This window comes from Sminthopsis crassicaudata, chromosome X (assembly GCF_048593235.1).
Source record: "Sminthopsis crassicaudata isolate SCR6 chromosome X, ASM4859323v1, whole genome shotgun sequence".
NCBI lineage: Eukaryota > Metazoa > Chordata > Mammalia > Dasyuromorphia > Dasyuridae > Sminthopsis > Sminthopsis crassicaudata.
Window position 1 is genome coordinate 49,529,079 of NC_133623.1, and position 22,308 is coordinate 49,551,386.

The following is a 22,308-nucleotide window of genomic DNA, read 5'->3' on the forward strand; positions in this document are numbered from 1 at the left end:
CACACATATATTGTATCTAGGTTTTATTGTAACACATGTAAAATGTATGGGATTGCCTGTCATCAAGGGGAGGGAATGGAGGAAGGGGGGGATAATTTGGAAAAATGAATACAAGGGATAATATAAAAAAAAATACTCATGCATATGTACTGTGAAAAAAAAAATTCTAAATAAATAAATAAATAAAAATTAAGGGCATGAAAAAGTCCACTTTTTTGTTCTAATATGTCATTTGATTGAATTTCTACATCAATACAAATAATTTAGATATTCTAGATGGATGCTGAACTGGGTCCAGAGGAGAAATAATTAGACAATAGACTGGATCAAATATGGGGAATTAAACAGTAATTGTTCCCTGAAATAAAACCTTAAGAATTAGGAAGACATTGTGAAGAGAGTACTTTGTAAACCTTTAAGAGGGAAAAATTGAACTATAATTATTAATATAGTTTTTGGAGGGGACAAATGATTCTCAGAATAAGTCATTTTTTGTTTTCTAATTTAAATTTTTGGTTTTTATTTTTTTTCAGTTTACAGGCATTTTTAGATTAATGTGTTCCTCCACATAGCAAGCAACATAATTAAATGAATAAATGCATATGTAAATAGATAAATGAATAAAACTTTCAATACATAACTGCATAGTCCAGCACAACACATTTCCACATTAGCTATGTCTGAATATCAATATCTCTTTGTATATTTTAAGTTCATCATTTCTCTATCAGAAGATTAGTGACGTTTTCATTCTTTTCTTTGTGTTATCATTATATAAATTATTCTACTTCTGCTCACTTTCCTCTGCTTTAGTTCATTGTTCCCAGATTCATATGAAATTATCCATTTCATTATTTCTTAGAGGAAAATAAGTGTGTATGAGGTGTTCATGTGGGACTGGTACCTCTGGTTTGAGAGTTTTCTGAGCCCTTTTCAGGGCTACTCATCTATTTTTTGGTGTCCACCTGATTCACCCAACTCTCACTTGTGGTTTGAAGAGACTGTAACATGCCCAGTAGCCACATCTTAGGAGGAAGGGTAAATTGGGCTGAGGGTAACTGAATGAGGTAGGGGATGTCTACCCCAAGCACATGAAAACTTTCCACAGTTGAATGGGCAGAATAGAACAATTTGTTCCAGGAGCCACAAAAGTGGCTGAAGTGGGTGCTTTGGAGCTCTTACAACTGGGTCATACATCAGACCCCAAGGTCATCCATTGCATCCTGGGCCATCAGTTGTCTTGACTTTTGCTTTACTAGTAGATTTTTATGATTCCGCAAGAGGCAGACTGATGACTTTTTTGCAAATCTGTCTCACTTAAATCCACTTCAAATGTAAGTCAAGACGTTATACCATGATGTCATTGCTTCTCTTCAAAAATGAAGAAAAAACAACAATGGTTCAGTAATGCTACATTGCACTCACAAGCAACAATTTGTTTTCTCACTGTCCAAGAGCAAGAACCAGAAAAGGTTACTATAAATATTTTTATATATACACACATGTATATGCAGACAAGATGTTTGCCCTTTTACTTTACTTTGGAGGGCTAAAGGCCTAGTAGTGTTATAATTTAAGTTATACTGAGAATATACAGTTTGTTAACTTTGTGTGGATACTTCTAAATTGTTTGCTAGAAATATTGGTTAGTTCACAGTTCCATTAACAGTGTACAAGTGTACACTTTCTCCCCCCCCCATAAAATTCATTATTTTTCTCTGTTGTGTCCTTTGTCAGTCAAGTAGGCATCAAGTAGAACCTCAATGTGGCTTTAATTTTCATTTCTCTATTTAGGATTCATAATCCAATCCTTCCTTTGCAACAACAACAACAACAAAATTCGGTTCTGCACATATATATCGTACCTAGGATATACTATAAGATATTTAATATGTATGGGAATGCCTGCCATCCAGGGGAGGGGGTGGAGGGAAGGAGGGGAAAAACTCAGAACAGAAGGGAGTACAAGGGATAATGCTGTAAAAAATTACCTATGCATATGTACTGTCAAAAAAATCTTATAATTATAAAATTAATAATAAAAAGGGATTCATAGCATTTTTTTCATATGGTTATTGATTGGATTTATGCTTAAAACATAAAACTGCTTGGAACACAAAAGAAACATATATATATATATATATATATATATATATATATATATACACACACACACACACACACACATGTGTATATACAGACAGAGGAGGATGGAAGTGAGAGAGAGGGAGGGAGGAAGGGAGAGGGGGGAAGGAGAAAGAAAGGGAGGGAGGGAGAGAGGAAGCAGGGAAGGAGGGAGAAAGACAGAGACTGAGACAAAGACAGTGAGAAGAGTGAACAAGAATCCTTGAAGGAACTTCCTCACAGTAAGAAAATGTCCAATTATTTTCTATTCTTAGGGGAAACCTTTATCCTCATTGCTTTTTCTTCCTAATTTGGTTATTCAAGTTTGGTTTTGGTTTTTGCTGTTTGCTTGTTTGTTTTTGCAGGGAACTATTAAAATGTGGGCATTCAAGGAAAATAAAAGGAATAATTTTATAAGTAAACAACATATAGGAAGTTTCAGGAATATTTTTAAAATACATTAGTAGAAACCCAGGGGAAAAATATCAATATGGATCAAAAAGAAAACCAGACACTCAACTTTTTGGACCATATTCAGGATGTCACATGTAGGGAACTCACAGGGAGTCATTCATACCAGTACAGATGGAGACCTTCTCCTGGAACTTATAGCTTTACATGATTGGCTGAGGTACTTAGAATACTCAGAATTTTTATGAGGGTCACTAACAGTAGGATTTTGAGAGCTCGCTGAATTTTGAGGAATTTTTAAATGAGGTGCTTTAATCAGTTTTTCCTGTTCATTTCTGTTCTGACCACGCATACCTCTCTAAATCAATGTTTTTTGTGGTAAACCTGCATCTTCACTAGAAAGGGGAAAAAGAAATCTATGAAGATTTAAGTATCCAAAATAGATTTGAGAGTTAAAGGATATATCTACATCTCTATTCCTATCTATGTACATATGTATATATGCATATATGGGTGTATGGATGTATTGAGTGTGTGTTTGTATACATACCTGTAGTTGGCTAGAGACAAAAGTGGGACCTTTTATCTATGAAGATGCTTCATATAGTGAAAACGTTCTCTATTGATTTTAGGAGCAAAAGTAAAAAAAGAAACAAGCAAAGGTCATTTAACACCTGCAATATAAAGGTAAATTAACTGGTATGTGTCAGAGTGATCTTGGGGGTTTGTCTCTTAAGAGCCAAAAGCCTTTAAAAATATTTCTCTCTCCCTTCTTCCTCCTTAGTATTCTATTTATGAAATTCCAATTTATATTCCATATAATAATGAAGCATTTTTCCCCTTGAGGGCAGGAAATAGGAATAAGCTTCCTGACAAAGAAATGTCTTACATTATAATTGTATAAATGTGCTTATGCATACACATATTTTATGGTAAATAATATAATTGCATGTATTAATAATTACATTCCTCATAGTTGAGGGAGAGTAACATTCCCAGTTACAAAAATCGAAGAGCAAAATGATATCCTTCTACACAAAGTGAAAAACTAGTCACAAAATTTATGGAAAGCAAACTTTATGGAATACATTATCAGTAGTTAAAATGTGTTGGCCTATCACTAAAGTTAGATATCCTGTCCAGCATTTGCAACTTAAATTTCCATCTTCTTGACTCCATCTGGTAGATGGAAGCGAGCTTTCTCCCTGTGATGCTTCCTCTCTACTCAAATAAATATCTAAATAAAATATTGTGTGAGATCAAAATGCTTCAGATATCAAGTTGAGAATTCCCTCCAGCAATAGAAATTGCAATTTCTCTGTGCTACCAAATGTGATTCTTGTCTAAGTGCTCATAAGACTCACACTGGGGGGTCCAGCCAATGTGGTAGCCTTCCCTGATTTCTTTCCATATCACAGAGGAACTAATGGAACATTTTGGACATCACCTATCATCCCTTGACCTTAACACATGACCAGCCCATCTTTTTTTTTCTCTTGCCATAAAATACTTTCATGACATCTTACTCATCTTTAGAGTTTGTCATTGGTTATATGGTGGAGCAGTGGTCCTCAAACTTTTTAAATAGGGGGCCAGTTCACTGTCCCTCAGATTGTGGGAGGGCCGGATTATAGTAAAAACAAAAACTCACCCTCTGTCTCTGCCCCTCAGCCCATTTGCCATAACTGGGGGAGGGGGGGCAGCATAAATATCCTCAGAGTTGCATCTGGCCCACAGGCCGTGGTTTGAGAACCCCTGTGGTGGAGGATCTCACACTCTAAATGTCCCCTTTCACTGGTGTCTGTGGGATGTTGATCTTTAAATTTGTGGAGGCAAAAGTAGTCTAGATCTGAATAGCATGCAGCAATAAATATTTATATTGAACAGATGGGTCTTTGTAGTTACAATATGCTTAGGGTAGGTAAAAGTAATTTACAGTTTCGCCAAAGTAATCAAATTCTGAATTTAAATTCTGAATCTAGCCTATTGTATTGTTTGTATTATCATTTCTATTATTTATTCTGACCATACACACTGCTGGATACAATCCCTAGAACATCCATTCAGTTTCATGCAGAAATCTGGGAAATAAATACTTTTCATCCATTTGGTCTTTCCTAAATAGATGGACCAAGCAAACTTCTTTGAATGGTTTTAGAAATTTTCCAGATGTTTCAGAGTTTGGGGGCTTAATAAAAATCAACACAGTTTTCTGCAAAGTGAAGCATCTGGGGGAACTATCTATTAGATACTCCCAATTAGAAGTATCAATCTAGATCCAGGCACTGGTACTCCTCTGTCACATTGGTGAGCACTTTTGTCCAGTTGTATTATGTCTTGCCTGATATTAATCGGCAGAGTGTCATTGAAGAGAGTAATTTCTTGTTATTAACATTTTCAAGGAATCTTAAATGATCTTGACACATAAATAGGAGACTTTGTGAAAGAGGAAGAGGAAGCATTTGTTTTAATGAGTTGAATACTTTAAAAAAATAACAATAATCTAATCAAGTCAACAGTCATTCAATTAGCGCCTTATAGATTCTATAGTGCATGACTAAAGGTAATAAAGAGACATGTACCTCTTAGATATGTGGTTTACTTTTAATTGGAAACCTGACAAGTGTGATTGCATCAGTTTAAGGAAGTCCAGGTGAAGGATTCCCTTTTCTAAGCAAGTCACCCCATTCTCTGAAACCAAAAAACCTTTCTTAGAATTAGACCCCAGGGGTTAGTTTGTTTGTTGCCATTGTTTTCTTCTTGTTACTAAAGCCTGTGTTTAAACAACCAGTCATAACCTCCATAGGTTTTTAAATTCTCTATAACTTTTTTTTTCTTTCTATTTTATTTATTTTTTTAATTTAAGTTTTATTTTATTTTATAATTATAACATTTTTTGACAGTACATATGCATGGGTAATTTTTTACAACATTATCCCTTGCACTTACTTCTATTCAGATTTTTTCCCTTCCTCCCCCAACCCCCTCCCCCAGATGGCAGGCAGTCTTATACATGTTAAATATATTACAGTATATTCTAAATACAATATATGTGTGTAGAACCGAATTTCTTGTTGCACAGGAAGAATTGGATTCAGAAGGTAAAAATAACAGTTTACACTCATTTCCCAGTGCTCTATAACTTTTGATCATTTGTAAGATTTAGGAACTGGGTTCCCAGGGAAACAAAAAGCATGTCTTTTCTCTCAAAAGCTAAACTAGATAGCAAGCCTATAGGTTCAGGAAAGAAAGGTAATAGAAGCAAGAAACTAATAGATGAGCAAGTGTTAGGATCTTCTGATAGGATTAGATTATAAACCTCTTATGAAGTAGATAATTTAAGATAAATTCTGGATCTGTTGTTAATTCATGCAATTTTCTTTCCAGGAAGCACTTAAAAATATGTTGAATTCAGATGAAAAGAAGATTTGAATCAAGGGGAACAGTGGATTTGTTGTACTGATGAGAGTTAGGGAAGGGGGAACCCCTCTTGGGTTGGCACAAAGATGACGGGGCAGAGTCCCCTGTAAATGAATTTATAGGCCCGAAAATCTAGATTGATTTTTTTAAAAGTGTTTATTGTAGTAAGTTTTGGAAGTAAGGTTTAGTTAGTAAAGTTGAGGGTAGAGATAAAAGGGCACCGGATTAGGTCTGGTGGGCAGAAGCCCTTGCCATGACCTACATAAGGATGCCATGCTTAGGACTTCTGCAAACATGAACTCCAAAGTAGCCCCTTTTATAATGATCTTGAAGGTGGGTGGAGGCCCAGGCTCCTGGCGGGCTTTCAGCCAAGGTCAGCATTGAATAGAATTCAATGGGTTTAAACTGTGGGGGTTGGGAAAACTCAAGTTATCTCAGATGCAGTGGGGGATGGGGAAAGCCCACTGACCAGGATTTGTAAATCAAAGGTCAGCCATGGGGAGGGTTTCTTAAAGGGACCTCAACCCCTATCAGTACCACAAAAGTTATTGATTGATAGATATTATAAATTAATATATAAGAAAATATTCTAAACCACAATTAGCACAGTGAGTTTTTGGGAAAACCTTAATTTTATAATCACTTATCAGAAATCAGTATTTTAACAGATATTTTTTCCAGATGCATGCATTTTGCTTTAAATTTTTAAATGATTAAAATAACTAAAAGTTGCTAATCTTCACTTCTCTACCTCTGATTCCATCACTATTCTGACTTTTCTAGGTAAGATCACTCATCTTGAGGGAGCTATTTTCTATCAATGTATGAGGGATTTCTGTAACTATTTCTTCCATATATTTGTAGAATAGGCTGAAAGTGTTATTTTCTTAATGCCACACATAAATCTGTCATAGTACCAGTTCTGCTTCACTACAAGCAACTGTAAAGAATGCTTCTTCAGGAGTGATAAAAATGTCTCAAGAGAAATAAGATGAAAATTGACCTATACAAATCTTCAAGATAATCTTTAATAATAAAAGCATAGTACCTTGAAAATAATAGTTGTACAATTGTTTTTAAAAAGTTGCGTACATGCAAATTTTTTGTTAATGTAGAAACTAGAGTTTCTATAAATATAGACATTATTTTTATTTTATATTTGCATTCTCACAGTGAATAAAAAGCAGATTTATCCTAAAAACTAAAATGAACTTAAAAAAAACAAAACTAATCATACCTTGAACAAACACAGTTTTCTTTATAAGTCTCATAGTTATATAGGGTAATGTTTCTTATAATTATTTTTTGTTTCTTATAATTATTGACAAACTATTATTTATACTACCTAGATTTTTGAGAATAAACAGACTCATGTTATGTTATCAATAAATTATAAAAGCGCTGAAGAACAAAGATTATGTTGTTTGAGCTAAAAAAATCCACAACTTTGGATGCTTTTACTTGCACTAGATTTATGTTTTCTATTGAATATATATATATATATATATATATATATATATATATATATATATATATATATATATATATATATATATATATATATATATATATATATATATATATATATATATATATATATATATATATATAAGACTACATAGTAACAAAGTCAAATTCCTTATATTATGGAAGGTAATATTATTTAATGTGAGAGGAAGTCAGATATAGTAGATTGAATTGGCCTTAGAAACAGCAATCAAGTCCAAATCCTACCTCTATCATATATTGGCAATGTGACCTTGACAAGTCACTAGAACTCTTAGTACACCCAGATACCTTGAGTTACAAAGAAGGTACTGACTTGTATTGGTACAGGAATTTTCTGAATAGATACTCCTTATACCAATTTAATCACAGTATGGTAATATATAGAAATACACACATATACCATAAATGAAGTAATATAACATAGTACAGTGAATAAAAGCCCAAATTAATACATTACAGTTTTTATTTCATAATATTTAAATAGCATTCCCAAATAAATTGGTGTAGAAAGGAGAGTCGAGTATGGAATAATCGGAGTTGTAAATGCATCTAATACTAAAGCAAATCATTTTACTTTAAGTTTGCTCATCTGGAAAATGAGGAAAATAATACTTGTGTCTCTGCAGAGTTATCTTAAAGAAAATGTTGCATTAATATTAAAGCACTTCATAAAACAGTAAAGAAGAAATTCACAAAGACATTAAAGTAAAACCAAATATCTGTGAAAAAATATTTCAAGATGAAGGAAATCAAATAATCATTGAATAAGGCTACGACCTCTTTCCTTCCCTTCTTCCCTATCTCTTTCCCTCCCTTTTCCCCTTCCTTCCTTCCTCCCTTCTTCCCTGCCTCTCTTCCATTAAAAAAAAAACAACAAAACTATTGAAAAATACAAAGAATCCAACAAAATAAATCTCACATTGCCCATGAATTTTATTTATGTGCAAAATACCTTGCAAACTTTAAAGTTGTTATATAAATGTTAGAGATTTATTGTTGTTCCTCTTATATTCTCTTGGCTCATTTTCTTACTTGCAAAATGATCATAATATCATTCATCCTTACCAGATAAAAGATAATTTTGCATGAAAATCAATAATAACAATAGTCACTTGTTAAGGACCATGACCTGCCCCTTCACTTAGGCATGGTCCTTAACAATGACTGTAATTTATCTCTTATCCAACCTTAGAGGTCTACTGAGGGTAATTTCCTCATTTCACCAATGGGTGGTCACACAACTGAAACTGAACTCAAGACTTCCAAACTTCACAAATACTACTCTGCTTTGAAACACTATCTTGACAAGGGAAAAGGGAAAAAGTCCTCCACTGAGAGAGCCAAGTCACATATCCAAGTGTTCTGGGCCCTTAGCTACTCTTCTGTCCTTAAATGTTCACTCCGGGGCCCATTCAAGTACCTAGAAGCATCTGTTCTCTACCTATTAGGCTTCTATGTTTCTTGGATGCAGGTGGGAAAAGCAAAGGGTTAGAAAGTGTTATAGGTAGTTTTTAGCCATTTTCTCAGGTGCCACCTCAGCTTGGTGAAAGGGCAGGGGTTGATCTACCTCAAGGGTTCATTTTTACATAATAGTAATATTAACTCTCCACTGAAATCCTTCCTTGACACTTTTCCCCTTGGACAAGAAGGAGGGCCTTGGACTTTAAAGGCCAGGGTATTTGGGCTCTGGGTATACCAATGTAGTTGGAAAGACGGCTTACTGATACGTCTAGCTGACAATAGAAAAGGCCCATTGTCAGGTCTCCCTGCCAGAGGATGAATGGTTGGGGCAATAGATGGGGAGACAAGTAGGGAGAGGCTATGATTTGTGGGTTGGGGTGGATAACCATATAGATAAGGGGTTTGTAAACTGACTATGAAGAATTTTCAGAGCATCCGTTACATTGGATGGAGAAAAAGATGGATATCTATGTTTTCACAGGCCTTTCGATGAAATTTAGCATTGGCTTTAATTATGAATATAGGTAACAGACTATTATATCTCCAGCTTTGTCACTAAAGAAATAACAGATATTTTCATGTCATTTTACCATTGTTTCCGATACTCAAAATATCGTTGCCTTGGAAATTACTGTAGTTATCAGCTCTACCAATAGATTACATGTCATCACAGCCTTGATGCCTGCAAACTATTTCAACATAATCGGTTTCCTTTGTAAACCCTCTGTGTTTTATTTTATACATTTAAAAACAGAATTCTGGGGAAGCCTATGGCTTTTCTAGGTTGCCAAAGGGGTTCTAGGACACACAGAAAAAGACTAAGAACCCTTCTCATACATGGAACGATGAATTTTCCAAAGGAATACAATATTATAATAGTCCGAAGACCATGGGTAAGCCTTACAAACACTGCTTGCGTAGAAAAGAGGATCAATAGATGTTTCCCAGAATCTCTGAGCTAGGAAGGGCCTTAGAGGCCATTTAATCCAACCCATATCTGAGAAGTATCTCTACAGAAACTGTCACAGGAAAAAGGACTGGATTGTTTCTGTTTGATTTGGCAGCACAGAAAGAGGACCAATGGGGGCCAGAGGTACAGAGAGGAAGATTTGGGCAAGAAGTGAATGGGGCTAATTGATGGGGGGTGGAGCTGTCTAATTAAAGAGTTTTCAGAAATGGAAATGTCTACCACAGGAAGAGGTAGATTTTCCTTCTTTGGAGGCTGTCAAGCAGTGTCAAGAATAATTTATCAGACTCAGTATTAATGGGATGCCTATTCAGGGTTAGGTTTAGTGAAATTCTCAGTCCTGAGATTGGTGACTTTGGGTTTCTGAAAAAAACAAAACAAAACAAAAAAAGGTCATCTAGAAAGGATTCTTTCCCATTGGACAAAAGAATTGGTGGGATGTCATTTAAAGAATGTTGATTGGGGGCAGCTAGGGGGCGCAGTGGATAGAGCACCAGCCTTGAATTCAGGAGGACCCGAATTCAAATCTGTCTCAGACACTTAACACTTCCTAGCTGTGTGACCCTGGGCAAGTCACTTAACCCCAGCCTAAAAAAAAAAAAAAAAAAAAAAGAATGTTGATTATTTTTTGTGTGTTTCCCATGTAGATAAGTATTGTTTGTGTAATCTCCCTCTGACTTTGATATTTTCTGTTTTAAGCCCCAGCTCCTTGTTCTAAAGACCTACCAGCTCTGACATTTCCTTTTCTAATGTCTAGCCCAGCTTTAACATGCTAGGGATTCATTAAAAAAAAAAACAATCATTGCTGCCACCAAAGAGTCAAAATCTATTGCAAAGTCTTCCTGATTGGTCACTGATCTCTGGAGAAAATAATTTCTAAACAGGCCACACCTTTAATTACCCCCCCACTTACAGTGATGTGGGGTCTCTGCTTAGGTTATGTGTTGGCTGAATTTCTTCAGTCCTCGAAGAATGGGAAGTAATGAGAATTTACCTGCTATCTGCCAGGTACGATGCTAAGTAGTTTACACATACTCAGTCAGGCAAGCATGCCATCATGAAACTGATGTTCATTTACACTGATGAAACTCTTTGGGCAACCAAATTTGGACATCATTTTCCACAAGCCCTCATGACTGATAGCATCAAAGGTTTTGGTTAGATCCTATTTTCCTGGTGGTGTGTTAGGCAGTCAACACCTTATTGACTATTCCTCAGCCCCTTCTGAAGTCACTGTGACTCTCAGGTACATTACCTTATTCTAGGTGTAGGATCAGCCTATTAAGGAGGACTCTGGCGAGAATCTTGCCCGCGCTGACTAAAAGAGAGCTCCCCCTGTGATTGTCATAGGACGATCTATTCCCTTTACCTTTGTAACAATGGACAATGGCGGTATCCTTGAACTCCTGGGGCATATCTTCCTCTTACCATATAATTTGGAATGTTTCAGTCTATCTATCTCATCTGATATTTACCTATGAGGTAGGTGCTATTATTATACTAATTTTGGGAAAACCTTAGACAGAGATTATGTGACTTCCTCAGGGTCACATAGTGAGACCAAACTTAAACTCAGGGCTTCCTGACTTCAGGCGCATCTCTCCTTCACCTGTGCTACCTGGCTTGCCTGAAGCCCAAAGTACAAGTGGTACCCAGAGCCATCTGCCCCTGCAGGTCCTAGATTATCTAATGCCATCTTTTCTGGAAAAGTTTTCTTCCTCAAAGATTTTGTTCATCTCCTCAAATTGCTCGATTGACTCATTCTTGTAAGATCCAAAATGAAGCAGGTCCTGAACGGGATGTGGACAGTGGCCAACTGGTTGAAAAGCTCAATGGTTTTTTGGAATGGAAAAAATTCTTAGGGAGTCAACACATGTTCTATTTACCAGAATAACGCCAAATGACACTTTTGTATGGGAAGAGACCAAGGCAGCATGAGATAATAGAAAGAACTTTGGACTTGGAGGTTGCGCTCAAATCTTTCTTCCATTTCCCCCCAGTGTTGATGGGCATAAAATAATGTTCACAATGTGCCAGAGAAATCTGAAATAACCAAAACAAAAGACCATTTTCTCTGGTGTATATTTAGCTCCCAGAATGGAAGACCTGTGGTTTGTCTTAAATTAACTGCAAGGGGGAATGAGGCCAGGTTTAAGGCAGATTTAGATTGTGAGCTCTTTGAGGACAGGGTTAATTTTTTTCCTTTCTTTGTATTTTTAGCAATTTTACAGTGCCTGGTACATAGGAAGAGGCTAATAAACACTTGATTTGACTCAGCCAATAAGTTAGATCAATCTGGTTTATTAGTAGGAAGGGCCATTATCCAGAACATGTTCTCTCAGGTGCAGTGGTCCTCACCTCACAACAGGAGAAGGAAGGGGAAGGTCAGGGATGGAGGAAGAATCCCTTGGGCATCCAGCTTGGAGAACCTATTTCTACGCCACTCATCTTAACAGATATGCTGCCATCTAGGTTCTATCCTCTCCGCAATCCTAGACTTTTTAGCTTTCTATTTGTTTTGTTTTATTTTATAATATGTGGAACTGATCAGTTCATCAAACAACAACAATTTATTAAATAATTCCTATATACCAAGCATTGTAAGTGCTGGATATACAAAAGCAATACCAAAATAGTTCTTTTCCTCAAGCAGTGAAAAGAAACGTAGGAATTTATAGGTATATCCATATAACATTCCAACAGATATAAGGTAACCCCTGATTCAGATATCTGAAGCAGGAAAATGAGCTATGTAGTACCAGTAATTGCCTGATTCCCATCTCTAACCAGAAAGAGTTCTCAATAAGTTAATATTCATAGCAGCTCGGTGCTGTTGCTCTTTCTGAGGGAGTCAAATTCACAAAGTTATCCTGTGATTCCAGAGAACGAAAAAGCTCTGTAAAAAGTGGAACTCACCCAAAATGGGAAGGTTGCCTGTCTAGGAAAGTCCTTTCTTGGGAAACCCATATTCTAAGGGTAGTACCAACAGGCGGAATGTCTGTGATATCTCTAGGGTAAAAAGAAATAATATTCATCAATGATTGACCTGTTCTGTAACCAAGATTTATTTTTCCTTTCTTAGAGCAATGCAAAGTAGAGAATGACAATGTGAATATGGATACTCTTTTTTTTTCTTTTTCTTTTTTAATTTTAATTTATTTATTTATTTATTTTTTATGATATTATCCCTTGTATTCATTTTTCCAAATTATCCCCCCCTCTCTTCACTCCCTCCCCCCGATGACAGGCAATCCCATACATTTTACACGTGCTACAATATAACCTAGATACAATATATGTGTGTAAATACCATTTTCTTGTTGCACATTAAGTATTAGCTTCTGAAGGTATAAGTAACCTGGGTAGATAGACAGTAGTGCTAACAATTTACATTCACTTCCCAGTGTTCCTTCTCTGGGTGTAGCTTCCTCTGTCCATCATTGATCAACTGGAAGTGAGTTGGATCTTCTTTATGTTGAAGATTTCCACTTCCATCAGAATACATCCTCATACAGTGTTGTTGTTGAAGTGTACAGCGATCTTCTGGTTCTGCTCATTTCACTCAGCATCAGTTGATTTAAGTCTCTCCAGGCCTCTCTGTATTCCTCCTGCTGGTCATTTCTTACCGAGCAATAATATTCCATAACCGTCATATACCACAATTTACCCAACCATTCTCCAACTGATGGACATCCATTCATCTTCCAGTTTCTAGCTACAATAAAAAGAGCTGCCACAAACATTTTGGCACATACAGGTCCCTTTCCACTCTTTAGTATTTCTTTGGGATATAAGCCCAGTAGTAGCATTGCTGGGTCAAAGGCTATGCACAGTTTGATAACTTTTTGGGCAGAGTTCCAAATTGCTCTCCAGAATGGCTGGATTCTTTCACAACTCCACCAACAATGCATCAGTGTCCCAGTTTTCCCACATCCCCTCCAACATTCATCATTATTTGTTCCTGTCATCTTAGCCAATCTGACAGGTGTGTAATCATATCTCAGAGTTGTCTTAATTTGCATTTCTCTGATCAGTAGTGATTTGGAACACTCTTTCATGTGAGTGGAAATAGTTTCAATTTCATCATCTGAGAATTGTCTCTTCATATCCTTTGACCATTTATCAATTGGAGAATGGTTCGGTTTCTTATAAATTAGGGTCAGTTCTCTATATATTTTGGAAATGAGACCTTTGTAAGAACCTTTACTTTTAAAACTATTTTCCCAATTTGTTACTTCCCTTCTAATCTTGTTTGCATTAGTATTGTTTGTACAGAAACTTTTTAGTTTGATGTAATCAAAATCTTCTATTTTGTGATCAATAATGATCTCTAGTTCTCCTCTGGTCATAAATTCCTTCCTCCTCCACAGGTCTGAGAGGTAGATTATCCTCTGTTCCTCTAATCTATTTATTATCTCCCTCTTTATGCCTAAATCATGGACCCATTTTGGTCTTATCTTGGTATATGGTGTTAAGTGTGGATCCATATCTAATTTCTGCCATACTAATTTCCAGTTTTCCCAACAGTTTTTTCCAATTAATGAATTTTTGTCCCTAATGTTGGTATCTTTGGGTTTGTCAAAGATTAGATTGCTATACATGTACCCTTTTTTGTCCTTTGTATCTAATCTGTTCCACGGATCTACCGGTCTATTTCTTAGCCAGTACCAAATGGTTTTGGTGACTGCTGCTATATAATATAGCTTTAGATCAGGTACACTTAGACCACCTTCTTCTGACTTTTTTTCATTAGTTCCCTTGCAATTCTCTACCTTTTATTCTTCCTGAATATGGATACTCTTAAGCTCTTGAGGAAAATAGAACTCCACAGAGAGGTAAGGTCATTGATTTAATTTTTATGATTTTTTGATTCCTATTTTCTCTGTGTGTATGTGTGTGTGTGTGTGTGTGTGTGTGTGTGTGTGTGTATGTGTGTGTGTGTGAGGAAGAGAGAGAGAGAGGTGGAATAAAGGCTCTCCTATATATAAATAAGGCATTGCTATCCTGAGTGAATATATCATATTGGGGATCCTTTTATTTACATCTGTGAAACCCTCCCTCCACATAAGTTATATTTAAAATATGACTTGAGATTTCCCTGAATACTCTTTGGATATAGGCAGTATTAGTTAAAGAGTTGGTAATATAAAGATCAATATCCCAAATTGGACATGGATTATGGAAATCCAGAACTTGGTATACTAGGCCATGAGTAACATTTGTGAATGTCTCAAGGGAAGAGAGAGACTATGCCCTTTTTCTATTCCTAGAGCCATATAAACTTGTACAAAGGAGGTACTTAAAATTTGGAGATCCACTCTGGCCACTTGAATTTTGAAGTTGTCATGTGTTATTTCTAAGTCTGTAGCAATAACTGTTTTGCATAAAGGTGGTTCCTGGTTAAAGTATAATGTGTGATGAGAGGAAGTTATTCTGGGAAAGTTTAAAGATATGATTCATTATAAGTTGTTAAGGGTTTTGTACTTTTGTAGTTCTTCAGCTATAAAACTCTTCAGATGGTGTGTATTTTAACCAGTAATTAAATAATTATTCTCAATATGGCTTCCTCTAACAAAGGGCCATTCATTTTCCGGCCTCCATCAATGGAGAATCCACTACCTTCCGCATCATCTGATCAAGTGACTCTGATTAAGGAATCTACTACCCAGTAATGGAGAGTATTGTATCACCCACTATGAATTATGTGACATGATTTCTCTCTTCCCTTCGCTACCACAGTGACCTCAGGATAAAATCTAAGTTACCCATCCTGCTATTTAAGGCTTTTCATATCTCAATCAAATTTCTCATTTCTAAATGGGGATAATAACGAAGGTACATCTCATCTCCCAGGAATGCTATGATGGATGGATGAATGAGAAGCATTTATTAAGTGGTTACCCTATGCCAAGCACTGTGCTAAATGTGGTGGATGAAAATACCAAAGTGAGACAGGCCTGCCATGAAGGACTTTAGGACGGAAGAGGGAGACACATTTAGAGGGAGAGAAGATCAGAGAAGGGAATCATGGTCTGGGAAGTTGAAACAACAGTGGAGAAAAATGACAGAGTAATGAAGAGTTCTCATGGGCCCTGGTGGTTGGGAGCTGAATGACTGACTCTTCCCAGGTGGGCTCAATGAGGGTCTAGTCTGGAGCTAAGAGGGCTAGAATAAGTCGTTTTGGAAAAGGGTTACTTTATTGCATATTGTTTTGGTTTATTCACTCTTACTTTTCACCCAACTTGTGATTTCATTAGTATAGGTAATATCTGATGAGCAAATTTCCTTTTCTCTGCCATTTTGAAAGTTGTCTGGGAGCACTGAGAGATTCTACATCCAATATGTGTCAAAATTGAGACTGCAAAGCAGGTTATCTGGATGCTGAGAAAAGAAAGATCTCTCTCCACTAGACCACACTGCCTCTGATTTAATATTTATGTTGCTCAAATATCCAAATAGATTTGTGACCACTAGAAACAACAGTGACTTCTCCATCCTTTGAAATTCTCTAGTTGAATTAGATGTTCAGCAAAGGATGCCTTTAAGTATTCATTTCCTTTATTCATTCACATGTATATATACAAACACACACATATCCATATCCATACATGCATCCATGCACACACACATTTTCCTTAGTTTCCCAAACCTTGGAACAGAACATTATATCAAGGGATTGTTCAATACATTGTAATAAATATTTGATTTCAGAATACGCTTCGATACAATATGATGCTATGATATAGAGGGGTCCAATAGAGTAAGCATTCTGCTTCCCATGCCTTTATGCTCTTATACCATTCCCTGGCTCATTCTTAAAAACCGATAAGACTGGCTGCCTTAATATCTGCCTCCTAGAAAATCTTCTCTGACCGTCTCCATCCCAGAGTACCTGACTGCTTGGTTAGGCCTCCACTCATTCTTCTACAAGAGTCTTTTATTATTGTCATTGGATAGTTATAAAATATTTAATAATATTTTAGAGTTATGAAATATAGTTCTAAAAATATTTCTTGGTCTCCTTTATGCTTCCATGTGAGTATGTACCAAAGCATGAGTGTGTGTGTTTATGTACTTCAGTACACCCCCACTGGATTGGAAGGTGCTTGAGAGCAGGCCCTATTTTTAATATTCCTTTTGTTTCCTATTTTTATGTCTTTTTATCTCACTCAATGTACGGCTGCTTCCTGAAGAGCACTAGTTGAGTGTCTTGCTAAATCACAAAGACTAATCGAAAGCCAGTGTCCCCCTCTCCTTGGTCTCTGTGAGAGTTTGACAGCCCTTCATGATGGCACCTTGGGCTTTCATTTCTCCCAGACCCATCAGTAATTAATGACTTGTTCCACTTATGGACTCAACTTGATGCTTTTATATAAGCCTGTGGGCATGAGAAGCATGTATTATAATGACTCCTTCCTACTTTCCACTGTGAGAGCATCGGCACGTAAATCTTGCCACGCCATTTCTGAAAGCCAGACAATTGTGCATTCAGGCAATCTTAATAAACCCCATGACATCCCGATCCCCCAGTCTATGCAAAGCATCCTTCCCACAATTTTCTTCCATCTCAGGGATAAGCATTCCCCAAAGTAACCCAATCTATAGAGGTACAGTTGCTGCAAATTCAGTCCATTCCTGTCTGGTGCCATGTTGGGATGGTTGTTGCCATGAGAATAATGAGGGCAGCTCTGGGAGGTACTCTATAGCTTAGACAAATTCAGAGGAAGCCCGGAACCAGGACTTAGTAATGACCAGGAAAAAAGATCTGTCCATATTCTTGAAGGATGAACGCAGCCATTCAAGTGGACATGGGCCATAGCTCCTAGCCCATAAAAACAATTGCACAAATTGTCTCTTGTTATCACCATTGCACAAGCATTAGAAACCCAGTCATATTCAAGCTCCTTGAGCGGAGGGACTATGTTTTGTCTGGTTTATGAATTATTAGTCCTCGGTGAGTGCCTTACACATAGTAGGCATTTATGTTTGAAGACATGTTGGGTCTGACTGGATTGGATATTGATTTTGTGTCTTCTACTGCAGCTTTTGGTCTCTATCTCTGGACTCTCAGATCCCTGAAGTAGCTGTAGTACTGCCATTGTTATCAATACATTCAATAAACAGATCGATTATACTTTAATTCAAATAAATAATGAAAGTCTAGAACAGAATAGAGACAAAGATAGAGTGCTGAGGTACACTTCTCAAGTTGATATCCATCTATTAAGTCACCATTTGGATCTAATTGTCCAAACAGTTTTGAACTCATATAACTCTACTCTTGGGTCATGTGACACCATTTAAAAATTTTTTGGTGGTGGTGTTTGTTTCCTTGCTTGTTTTTAGGCAATGATAATGGAGTGGTTTGTCATTTCCTCCTCCAGCTTATTTTACACATGAAAAACTAAGGCACATGAAGTTAAGTGACTTAGCCAGGATCTCACATCTATTACTTAATAGAGAACAGATTTGAATAGATTGAACCTCTTGACCAGAGGTGGCACTCTATCCTGTACCATCTAGTTGCTACTTCTACTACCGTCATTAACTATTGAATCCGCATCTCTCATTTTCCCTTTATGGGCATATCAGGAGATATTGTCAAATGAATTGCTGAGATCCAGGCACATGGTGATATTCTTCCAATATATTGAGATCTAGTGGAAAGGAAATGAGATGAATCAGACATAACCTATTTCTGATATACTGACTTGTAGTGATTACCAAATCACTTTGCAAGTAGTTATTAATTATTATTATTATTATTGCAAGGCAATTAAGGTTAAATGGACTTGCTTAGTATCACATAGTTGGTTAGCATTAAGGCTAGCATGAAAATAGATTTGAACTCAAGTCTGCTGCTCTATCCATTGCACCATCTAGCTGCCCCACAAATAGTCATTATTATTATTATTATTATCATTATTATTATTATTATTATTAAGCAATTAAGGTTAAGTGACTTGCCCAGGATTGCAAAGCTAGTTAGCATTAAATATCTGAGGCTGAGGATTTGAACTTGGATCCTTCAGATTTTAGGACTGATGCTGTGTCTATTGCACCATCTAGCTGTCTAGCAAGTACTTATTATTATTTTTGAAGTTTACAACATGATTGTGGGTCATGGAATCAACACGCAAACTCATTGGTCAGTTGTTTGAAGAATTCACTCATTTTCTTTATTTTGAACATTAGAGAAACATTTGCTTGCTTCTGTATTATGTCATCCATTCTCCATAATTTTTCTTAAATCACTAGCAGAGGCTCAATAATCCCTTATTTATTCAACATTTTCTGACACCTTCTGTTTGCAGTTCTCTGTGCTAGATGCCTTTAGAGAGACAAAGATGAATTAGCCATTTTCCCTACCCTCGGGGTAGGGGAAACGAGACACATACACAGGTTAAAAGAAATGAACACCTACTGTATAACTGCCACTGCTCAAAATATATACAATCTTATTAAGGAAACATTGGTTCATGTCAGAAGGAAAATGTATTGTTTAATGATTTTTATAAAAATGTTTTCATCCTGTTCCTGCTTACACACAACACACACACACACACACACACACACACACACACACACACAAGATTTGAGGGGGAAACTGCCATGGTGAGTGTCCTACACCTTTGATTATCAGGGTCCTGTGGCTCCTGAACCAAAAGGACCTTGGTAAATAGAAGAACTTGCTAAGGTCCTGCCAAGGACACAAGGTGTCACTAACTTTGTTTAATAGACACATTTTTGTCATATCCTTGAATAGTTTTGCTCCAAAGACCTCAGGTATCTTGGCAGCACAGCCTAGCACAGAAACATGTAAAATTAGTTCTCACCTCATAGCAAAACCCTAGGTGGAAACAAGCACAAACTTGAAAAAACAAACTGGAATTCTCTGACCCTGTAGTTGCTTCTCAGTGACAGGGTTCCATTTCCCAGTTTTCTCCATGTTCTAACATTCTTTAATGTTATTTATTTTGCTGTCCCAGAAACATCAATTCACTGAAAACATTAGCAACGAACAGTTTTACCTTGATTCTAGCTACTGACTGCAACAATCTCCAGCATGAGAGGTTTGCTGTTTAAGAGTAATTGTCCATTGCTGCTGCTTTCCCTCCCTCAGAGTTCAACTGCTCTGCCTATCCTAGGGTGCTAACAGTATTTTTAAAAATAGCCAAATGACCCTTCAGAAACACTTCATTTCCTAAACTTTTACAAAAATGGTTCTTAAGTAATGCTAATTTGATATATGAAAAAGGAAAAGTGGTGCTAGTCATCAAGATATATTGTCAAACACCAGACCAAAACATCTAATTATTGGAAAATAACCACAAGTTCAGTGCCATGTACATATACCTTCTTTGCCCAAAATTTTATCTATTTTTTAGATTAATTAATTTTTAATCTAGTCGTCCTATCCCTTACCGCCTGGGAAGTGTCTCTGCCTGGGGAGCGCAGTCAAGCTGGGGAAATTCCACTATCCCAGGCCGAACCCCCCACTGTGCAGATGAGAGGCTGCGCTGGGCTGCTGTGTGTGACTGCCCCCCAACACCAGCCCCTGGCTGCAGAATGCCGGGAAGAGCTGTGTTATGGTCTGCACTGAGTCACTTCTGGACCTGGGTGGGCGCAGCCAGATCCACTCAGGCTTTGGCATCCCTCAGAGTACCCACTACCCTAGGCTCCAACTTTTCTGCTGGTCCACTACTCCACCACTGAAGCAAAGCAGTCAGGCTGTGGCAGAGAGTCTATGTAAACCTGCCAACAGCAGAGGCCACCCCGCTCCCATTTCTATCCCTGCTCTGTGCTGGTCTACTCTCCCCACCTCAGGTCAAACCTTTTCTGGTGATATTCCAGATTCTCTTCCACTGGTAAATTGTTGTACTTCCAAACTTCGTGGGTTTTACCAGTCAAGTGCTGAATTAAATAGTTGGTAGAAAGGGAATGAGAGAGCTTAAAAAGTTCTGTCTGGCTTCTCCGCCATCTATCTGTAATTCTTTGTAATGGAAAACTAATCAAAACCTACTATTTTATACTATTTATTATTTATTTTATTTATATTATATTATATTTATTTATATATTATTTTATTTTTTTACTATTTTTATTGCTGTAGAATTCTTTTTAAAAAGTACCAAAAGTGGGCATCATTAAGAAATAAAACTGATTGATTATGACTTTGCCAAATTATCTGGATTTGTGAATGGAATTGTGTTATGGCACAGAGAGTTCCTAGCTTTCATTCAGAAGCCATACTTCATATCCCAGACCTAGTATTGAAGATTTGCTGAATTTATTCAAATCACGTAGCTTTTCTGGGTCTAACTTTCCCTATCCGTAAAACACAAATAAAAATGGAAACTTTTATTGGCCTCAAGGAGCTTAGATTTTGCTAGATACATACATCTACTTAAAGTTTGACTTGATAATACTACCTGCCCCACTTAAAACCCATGACATTGGTTGTTTTGTTGTTCCTTGAACAAGATACACCATCTCCCAATTCTGGGCATTTTTCCTGGCTGTCCTCCACTTTGGGAATATTCTTTTCCCTCATCATCCAATCCTTCTTGGATTTCCTTCAAGTCCAGCTAATAGTTCAACTTGGGGAAGAAATTTGACTTGATCCCTTAAAATGCTGGTGCCTTTTCTCTAGTGATTATTTCTAGTCTATCCCGTCTATAACTGGTCTATTAATTGTTTTCTATATAGTACCTGTCCCTTTAGATTTTGAATTTCTCAAGGGTAGGTCACTCCTAGCACAGTGACTGGCACTTTTGCTTTTATTTATTTATTTATTTGTTTGTTTGTTTGTTTGTTTGTTTATTTGTTTGTTTGTTTATTTTTGTTCAGATTTTCAGTCATGTCTGTGTCTTTATGACTCATGGAACATTCTGTCCATAAGTTTTTTTTTTTTTTTTTTCCAGCAAAGATACTGGAATGATTTGCCTTTTTCTTCTCTAGTGACTGACACATAGTAGGTGCTTAATAAAGTCATTGATTGGACTGTGATACAAGGATATTAACAATGGTTTTTGGCATAGTGGAGTGCCTGACTTGAAGAAAGGTGAGAATAGGATCTGTATCCCACCATGAATACTTCCTGGTAGTCGTCATTTTATTTTACTTGAACTTCAGTTTCCTTAGATGTGAAAAAATATATCAATCCATATAATACCTATTTAGCAGGGCTGAAATGAAGCTCAGATGAGGTAATGTAAATAAAACAATTCGGTAGTATAAAATTACATAGATTTCAGACATAAAAATGGCAAAAAGAGGAAGAAAGACAAATACTTTTCCAAAAACTAAATAGAAACTATAGGCATATGCACAATTGCACCAAATTAGCAATAGAAAATGGAAATGAAAACAACTCTTTCATTTCATATCCAGCAAAGACAACAAGAGATGGGAAT